This window comes from Podarcis vaucheri, assembly GCF_965113315.1.
Source record: "Podarcis vaucheri genome assembly, chromosome: 1".
In the NCBI taxonomy this organism is placed as follows: domain Eukaryota; kingdom Metazoa; phylum Chordata; class Lepidosauria; order Squamata; family Lacertidae; genus Podarcis; species Podarcis vaucheri.
In genome coordinates, this window is record NC_138759.1 from 60,311,134 (window position 1) to 60,320,949 (window position 9,816).

Below are 9,816 nucleotides of genomic sequence, written 5' to 3' on the forward strand. Positions count from 1 at the left end.
GACTCGCCGGCAGGCATCTGGTACAAGGATGGAAAAGAAAACATACCTCCTAGCAGGGGTTTCTGAGGGCTTAGCTGCAGGGGATTAACATTTTTGTGAAGGGTGAAGAGGGTGGGGGAAGGGAACTGCCCCGGTTAATGAGTTACACAGTGAGCAATGCTCAGCTGCTTCTGTTTCTGTCGTGTTCCTTGGGCACTGAACTCGAATCCGGCCGGGGGTCGGTTTCTCGGATCCTGGATTTTAACAGGTCACGTCTGCAGCTGTTACACGTGCATTTGCAACAATCTAAGAAGAATTCAGAATGAACGATTAGGCATTCCTCCACTGGAAGTGGAAGTAAAGCCCCCTGAATTTAGTGAGACTTCTGAATAAATATGCATGGCGTTGGCCTGTGTGTTGTACTCCAACACATTGAGCCTCTTGGGCTTGCCTATCAGAAGGTCAGTGGTTCGAATCCCTGCGATGCGGTGAGCTCCCGTTCCTCTGTCCCAGCTCCTATCAACCTAGCAGTTTGAAAGCACACCAATGCAAGTAGATAAATAGGTACTGCTGCGACAGAAAGGTAAACGGCCGGCATTTCCGTGCGCTCTGGTTTCCATCAGGGTGTTCCATTGCACCAGAAGCAGTTTAGTCATGCTAGCCACATGACCCAGAAATTTTCTGTGGACAAACGCCGACTCCCTCAGCCTGAAAGCAAGATGAGCACTGCAACCCCATAGTTGCCTTTGACTGGACTTAACCATCCAGGGGTTCTTTAACTTTACCTTTTTGCTCCAGCCAGTACAGTGGTACCTTGGGTTAAGTACTTAATTCGTTCCGGAGGTCCGTACTTAACCTGAAACTGTTCTTAACCTGAAGCACCACTTTAGCTAATGGGGCCTCCTGCTGCTGCTGCTGCACCACCGGAACGCGATTTCTGTTCTCATCCTGAAGCAAAGTTCTTAACCCGAGGTACTATTTCTGGGTTAGTGGAGTCTGTAACCTGAAGCGTATGTAACCCAAGGTACCACTGTAGTTTATGGCAGCTCAGGAGTCTTTAACCTTCTTGGGCCCAAGTGTACACATGCAAACCAAATAAACTGTTGAGGCACTGCACACATGCCACAACCGAGCACACACTGCGCTTGAGGCTGCCGCCACCCCCACCCCACCCCCAGTATTTCCGCTGCCTCATCTTAGCCCAGCCCCAGGGAGCAGCTGCAAGACCAGGAGGACAGCACAGCAGTACCTCATCTCAGATGCCAATATTTTTCTGTGCCTTCACATTTGAGAACCTTTCTAGAAACATTATTCTTTACCTATTTCGTGAAAGAAGGACAATTGTAAAAGGAAAAAGAGACCTTCACACGTGCATCATAGGAGCATTCATAGGTTTAAAGAGCATGTGAGACGGATATACTAATTTGATTGTCTGACCTCTTTCCCTCCCTTTCTGGATGGCAGTGAAACCAAGTTCCCATCACTGCCCCAAAGAGGAGGAAACAGCAAACAAGCAGGAGCTCTTCTTTGCAGCAATCACTGCTCACTTCTTTGTCCACTCTCTTGGGAGAGAGCAGTGACAAAATAGTACTAGCGGCCTGTTCCACAGTGAGGCAAGGCTTTTCTGCTGACAGCATCTTGCCCAGGGTACGCCCCGCAAACAACATTCTGGAGCTGGCACTGGTGTCCATAAAACAGAGAAGTTGCTATGGAAAGGGTTTTATAAGGGTGGATTATTTGAAAGCCGCTGAAATAAATGAGCAAAAAGATGTCAAGAATATCCTATTCGCACCACCTGGGGAAATGGTGGTCATTCTTCATACTGATGTCACCAACATGGTGCCCTTGAGGAGTCCCCTGATGCCCATAAACCCCACCCTGCATTGCCTCCTTTGTCATGTGACGTCAGTTACTGCCCCCTCGAAATGTACAGAGAACCAAAGGAGGGACTCGGAAGAACAAACGCTGTTCTTCCCACTTCCTCTTCTAGCTCCATGCACTTTCCACAGCTCAGACTGGCCCCTGCACAGATGAATTGAGAGTGGGTGGGAAGGAGGAACAATCTGGGAGACTGCAAGGGGAGAAGATTGGAGTGACCAGCGGTGAACATGTTGGTGCTGCATATAGGAAAAGCACTGAAGGCTAATTTGATTAATGGAATACCTGGCCTCTAGGGTGTGGGGATTTTATGCTGTACTCTAGAATCGGCCCCTTCCTTCAGGTCATCAGTTACCGTATTTTTTGCACCACAACACTTTTTTCCTCCTAGAAAGTAAGGGGAAATGTCTGTGCGTGTTATGGAGGGAATGCCTACGGGTGGCGGGGGGATCTGCTGCAGTCGTGAGCAGAGGATCCATGGTTCCCCTTCCTTCCCTCCTCCGTGGCTTGCTTTGAAACAGCAAAGCGGGAGAAGAGCCCCTGCAGAGGTGCAAAAACATGCTTACAAAGCATGGATCCACATGGATCCTCAGGATTTTTGCATTGGGCTACCCCAAACTCACCGTCAGATCACATGTCTGTGCCCACAGCATGAACCACAAAAATCATACATCCATTGTTTTGTTTAGAATATTTTTTTTCTTGTTTTCCTCCTCTAAAAACTATGTGCGTGTTATGGTCGGGTGCGTGTTATAGAGCGAAAAATACATTTTTCTACTGTTAAGGCTTTGTTTCATGTATATACGTGAGCTGTTTACTTCACTGGATGAAAAGACAAACTCTGCTAAAGAAGGAGAGGGTGGAATATCTTAACACTGGGTGAGTAAGGAGATATTTCCCTGACAGGAGGACTGATTTTTAGTCACCTCCCTCCAAAACACTGCAGGAGTCAGATTAGAGATGGAGAGAGTGCCAGAAGGCATTAGAAAAATGGATGCTGTTGAAACACCACAATATTTTCACAGTTACCCACCACCCACCCCCGCCATCAAATCACATCTTACATCTGTTTCCATTGACTGAACCATACAGATCACAGTTTTGGTACTTTCCAATGCTGTCATGGCAGAAAAACATGAGGTGGTATTCCACTGAGCTACACTCAGAGTAGACCCATTGAAAGTAATGGGCCTAAGTCATGTTCATTTATTTCTATGGGTCTACTCTGAGTAAACGTTAGCTGTATACCACTAATGGATTCTTTTGCTTCTCATAATTTTTTTTTAAAGGGTCATTTGTGGATGGTTTTGTTGCCAGTGGAAAAATAGAAGATTCGTGTGTAAGTTCTAATTTGATGGTGTTTGTGGGGAGTGTCTAAAATTCTTCAATTTCAAGAGGAGCTATCTGAATTCTACTGGATATGACATTTACCAGACCTCATAGGAAAAAGCACAAAATGTGTGTGATGCACACACTTTTTCTGTCTGTGAAAGGGAGGAGAGAAAACTATCCAGGGGAAGCAGTCCTTATGGCATTCTAAAAAATCCAAATGTATCCTTCATTTTTTAATGTATGTAAATTAACTTGCTGGATTATGTCCATGGTGTCCTAGGTTCTTCACACATTCCTAAAAGACAGTTTTGAATAGGACACCTAGAAAGGAAGGAAAGCGAATAGATATATTGGTTTGGTTTTGATATGACACATGAAAATGGAACTACCCACATTAAGAAAAGTTGAAGGCAGCAGAGCAAAGAGAGTTATACAAAAAACCCCCAAAACCCCAGAAGATTTCAACTGGGGCTTTGCAGAGATGTTCATGGTCCATAGTATTTTTTAAAAAAACAATAACCCAACAACTAAGAGGGAAACGTGTCTAAACTGATAGTTGCTCTAGAAGGAGATTTTATCAGACGCATAACTTCAGGCTGCTCTGATGCAAAGGAAAGATAAGGGCTCATAAGAGAACCAGCTGGATGAATAAGGAGCTGTCGGATGTCCTGAAAACCAGAAAGGAAACATACAGGAAACAGCAGGACACACGATTACCGAAGTATATAAAGAAAGGCTTTTGTCACAGTTCCAGTTGAAATTCCTTTTGGTAAATAACAGATATTATGTTGCCCAGCTGATTGGAAACATACTACGAGATTGATCCAAAATTAGTTGCATCCTCTTGCTCACACAAATGAGCCTTACTATTGACTATAGACTACAGCAGCTCCAACTTCACATCCCCAATGAACACCATAGCCTGCTCTTGACTTATGTTCATTGGGAGATGTGCATTTGGAGCTCCTCCGATATTGAAGCAAATTGGGAAGATCTTGTGTAGGTGGGGAAATGTGAGTTAGTGAGTGTGTATATTAGAATATCTGCATGTATGAAGGAGCTCCTCTGGTGGGCTTAATGAATCGTAAATGAAGTTATCGAGGAAGAAACAAAGGGAATTCTACATGGTTCTTTTCTTTCAGCATTTGCATTGATTATTTAACACCACCAGTGCTTGTGGCATTTTATAAACTACAAGAGGAGTTTATAATTTAAAATTATTTATGTGACACACAGAGGAATGGGAAGGAAGTGCAGGGAGGCATAAATAGAGAAGGCATATGCAATTTCCCCCGCCCCTTGCACGTGTTTAAGTTTGGTTACAGGTGGGTGTTGTTTGAGGATGTGAATAATATGCAAAGTTGATTGGTGTATTAGCTACATCCTCATTCCCATGCCCTAATGTAACTCTTACCTGTGATTAAACTTAAGCTACACAGGTGGGTGGGTGGATCTATTAAAAATGCCATTTAGACCTCAAAACACTTAACTGGAAATTGAAAAATGAAAGTTAATGAATAAAAAGATAAAGCACTATGTGAAAGAAAGAAATGTTTATAAATACCAGAGGGAAGTGGATAGCTGGTCTCTCACACGGCTGAGAGGATTTGTGGATTATAATTGATCGCTGTCATGAGCTGAGCTCGAGTAGGAATGACTGAGATCACAGTAAGATTTTCTCCTTACATTTTGTTCTGGTGTACTGGCTTTCTGCTGCCTTGCCCATGGTCTAGGGTTTGTGTACTGAACAAGTTTCTTTGTTCTTAACAATTGCTAAAAGTAGTTCCTAAAAGGATAAAAATAATTCCTCTTAACTACGTGAGACAGATGTAAGACAGCTTTTATCATTTCATGCATGACTCATTCCGGTGTGTCTTGGGGCTATTTTCCTTTTGTGTCTGGCCCAGAAGATTCTCCTGACAAACGTAAAGGCCATATTGTGCCGTATTCCCTACATTTTCCTGTAACATTGCAGCATTCTGCTGGACAGAAGCCAGTCAAAGCTCCAGAGATGGTGCAGTAGCTCAGTGCAAAAGTCCATACATACCGTATTAATGTAATGTTACTCTCATGGGACGGCGCATGCCTTGCACATTGAAAGTCCCAGGTTCAACCTCCCACATCTCTGAATAGGGTAGGGAAACACTCCTGTCAAAAACTTGGAGAGCTGCTGCCACTCAGTGCTGAGTGTGCTCTGACGTGGTGCGCAACAGCTGCCCATGCTACAGTGGTCACGTGGACATGACATTTACTATGTCCCAGCACAAAAAATAAATAAATGTAAATATACTAAGTACTTTGTGTATACTTTATAAATGCCTATTAGGGATACAGTGGTACCTCGGGTTACATACGCTTCAGGTTACAGACTCCGCTAACCCAGAAATAGTGCTTCAGGTTAAGAACTTTGCTTCAGGATGAGAACGGAAATCGGGCTCTGGCGGCGCGGCAGCAGCAGGAGGCCCCATTAGCTAAAGTGGTGCTTCAGGTTAAGAACAGTTTCAGGTTAAGTACGGACCTCCAGAATGAATTACGGTAAGTACTTAACCCGAGGTACCACTGTATTGCATCAGCCAGTTCTCTGCTATGACACAGCAGCAGGACATAATGGCCTGATGGTGGAAAAGAAACTGCCATGGGACTATCAAAGGTTCTGTACGGTAGCCTCTTGAATTCTTTTGGCCTTCAAGGAGCTGTGCATCCTGGCCCAACTGCAGTGGTACCTCGGGTTACAGAAGCTTCGGGTTACAGACACTTCAGGTTACAGACTCTGCTAACCCAGAAATAGTACCTCGGGTTAAGAACTTTGCTTCAGGATGAGAACAGAAATCGTGCAGCGGTGGCAACAGGAGGCCCCATTAGCAAAAGTGGTACCTCAGGTTAAGAACAGCTTCAGGTTAAGAACGGACCTCCATTAAGTTGTTAACCTGAGGTACCACTGTACATTCAAACAAGAACACAAACAGTTATTACTACCTAGAGCAGAGGTTCCCAATTAGCTGATTACAGAGGACCCCCTCTTTCTCAAAAGCCAAGCCTCGGACCCCCTACTTTCTTAAGAACAGCTTCAGGTTAAGAACGGACCTCCAGAACGAATGAAGTTCTCAACCCGAGGTACTACTGTACTGTTTTCATCTGTAGATGCTTGGGCAGATGTGATCAGGCAGACAGTGGTACCTCCTTCCTAGGCATCAGATACCACTACTACAACAGCTTAATGGAAGCAGACAGATCCTGGAAGTGCTGCCTGTCTTTTGTATGAATGAAGTAGGAAGGGATAGGTTGGGGGTACACAGGTATTAGACTTGTGAGATCTGCTTTAACTTTTGTTTACTTGAACCCTGAGACCCACTATCCAGAGCCAGGCACAAGAGAGTGGATATGCCCAAAGAATTAAGGATAGGATATATCTCATGCTTCCATGCAAGCAATGGAACGATTGTGGAATATGGATATAAAATTTACAGCATGTTATGGTTTAAGAGAAAATTATATGAAAATGATATATCGTTGGTATCTAACACTGAGTCAACTGGCAAAAATATATAAATCTAAATCAAACAAGTATTGGAAATGTAAAGAGAAAGAAGGTTCTTTTTATATATATGGTGGTCTTGTAGTAAGGTTAAAGCTTACTGGGAAATGATATACAATGAATTGAAAAGGATGTTCAAAATAACCTTTGTAAAAAAAAAAAAAAACACCCAGAAGCTTTCCTTTAGGGAATTATAGGGACAGAACTACCTAAATTGTACAGAAATTTATTTATGTATGCTACTACAGCAACAAGAATGCTACTCACCCAAAAAATGGAAAGAAGCAGAAGTACCAACAAAGGAAGAATGGATACAAAAACTTATGGAATATGCAGAAATGGCAAAACTTATCAGAAGAATAAGAAAGCAAGATAAAAAAACTTTTTAATAAAAGAATGGAAATGGTTTATTGAATATTTACAGATAAATTGCAAACAGAGAAAAACATTGGCAGGATTATTGTAATAACCTGCAGTTTCATAAGAGTATATATTTCAAGTAGATAATTAAATGAGTAAATTAAATGAATTTGGATATGCAGAAAATATTAAGTAATAAATTTAAGGATCTGCAGAAAGAGGAGGAAGAAAGTCAAACTTTGAAATGTTAAAGTGAATGTAAAATTAATGAAATGTATAAACTTGAAAAGTATAAATAAAATCTTTTTAAAAAAGAAAAAAGGATAGGATGTATCTAACTACTTGCTCATTCCAGAGCAAACACCTACTTCTGGTTTCTTCCCAAGCTTTCTTTATTTCAGTAGCCTGTTTTAGAAATGGAGGGGTGAAGGGAACCTTTTAACTGTTCCAATTGTTAGACAAATGGGAGTTAGAAGCCCTTGCCAGTCTACTGCAACTCAGTACATTGCAATCTGCCTTCCACCTACCCCTGGGGGTTGTTGTTGTAACACTCTTGGAATAAGGGGAATATTTCCAGAGGTGCTCAGAGGATCATTATAGGGACTCATGCATGGGATGATTACTTTATGCTTTGAATCTGCTCAGCATTTCAGAGAGGCAGTTTAAGAACAGGTTATTTCACTTAATCTTTTGAAAGAGAGGGAAAAACCCACCCTCTCTCTTTGGTGGTATTACACAATACAAAGAAGGATGCCTTTGTAATAGCTTCCTGGCTGATAAGAGGTTTTACCATGTTTTGTTATTGTTCTCATTTCTGCTGTGCAAGTTCATTAACAGATTGCACTTGTATACAGATTGTACTTTGTATACGGTTTATAAGATAATATGATATTTTTAGCTGCAATCACATGTACCCAACCCCATGTCACTGACAGCAAATCATCAGCACGGGATGATTCATCCAAGGTCCATTGGATAAATATCTAAGACAAAAACCCAATCATAGAATCAAGTTCAAATGAACTGAAGGATACAAAAGCTCCTTTTCTTCAGCTGTTGACATGTTAGAGCCTAAAGCTTAGGAAAAGGGGTTAGCATTTTTGCTTCTTCCTTTTTAAACACACACACCTGTTTTCTTTCCTCTTGACAGTCATGGCATATGAGGACAGGCTCTTGATAGAAGCAGAGTTTTAATTCTGATATTAATCTAGGTTCTTAAGTAGGCTTATTTTGTGTCAGTATACATGAAAAATATAGTATGGCAGCTAACAGTACAGTGGTACCTCGGGTTAAGTACTTAATTCATTCCGGAGGTCCGTTCTTAACCTGAAACTGTTCTTAACCTGAAGCACCACTTTAGCTAATGGGGCCTCCTGCTGCTGCTGCACTGCCACCGTGCGATTTCTGTTCTCATCCTGAAGCAAAGTTCTTAACCTGAAGAACTATTTCTGGGTTAGTGGAGTCTGTAACCTGAAGCGTATGTAACCTGAAGCGTATGTAACCCAAGGTACCACTGTATATGCAATGAGCTGAGCTAACCTCTATACAGATATACAGAGATTGCCTTATATGTAGCCATTAGCAAGTCACTAATCTCTCAGCTTCTCCCCCCCCATCCCCAAATATGAGAATAACAGTACTGATCTATAGCTATTACTCTCTGCTAGGGAAGAAGAAAAAGAGTTTGGATTTGATATCCCGCTTTATCACTACTCGAAGGAGTCTCAAAGCAGCTAACATTCTCCTTTCCCTTCCTCCCCCACAACAAACACTCTGTGAGGTGAGTGGGGCTGAGAGACTTCAGAGAAGTGTGACTAGCCCAAGGTCACCCAGCAGCTGCATGTGGAGGAGCGGGGAAGCGAACCCGGTTCACCAGATTATGAGTCCACCGCTCTTAACCACTACACCACACTGGTGTGTTCATTTTGGTTCCTTAGTTTCTTTCTTTGCCAGTCTTAAGTTCACCCCTTTTCTACACCGGCTAGCATTTAAAAAAAGAAGTCCAAATGAAAAATCTGGACACATTTTCATTCACGTGTCTCTTAATAGAGACAATGTTGTACTGCATGTGGTTTTGTTTAAAGCAGTTTTCCTCAATATAATATATTTTTCATTAACACACGTTTATTGTGCACTTTCCCCTAAAATACCCTTTCCTGTACGTACAGTATATTCTGGTTGGGAAACTACAGCACAGATTCAGAATTTTGGAAAAGTGCAAAACTTTGGATTCTGTGTTGCGATTCACATATTTGGGAAGTGTGAATTCTCTCCCATCCCTAATGTCTGTAGGTTCTGCTCCCCCCCCTTTTTTTGCCCCACAGATGATGTTGGACTTCAGCTCCCATCCACTCCAGCCATTATGGCCATTGGTCAGAGATAATGGGAGCTCAAGGTCAACAACATCTGGAGATCACACCTCTCACCCTGCACTGTATACACAATATATTATACATGCTAAATATTACTGTACATTGTACAGTGATATTGTACATTGTTGTAATATTGTATATTGTACATTCACATTCTTATTTCAGATGAACCCTCTATACTGTTTTGTTTGATATCGCCCAACATTTTCCCTCAGAGCTACCCTAACCAGTTTACACCCTTACTGGAAAAATAGCTGGCTTGCACAGTTCTCTCCCTTTCTGCTCCCATACTTCAAGCACCTTATTTCCACTCTCTCCTTGGGCTAGATGACTTTGCCTCGTGAGTAAACATGTATTCTG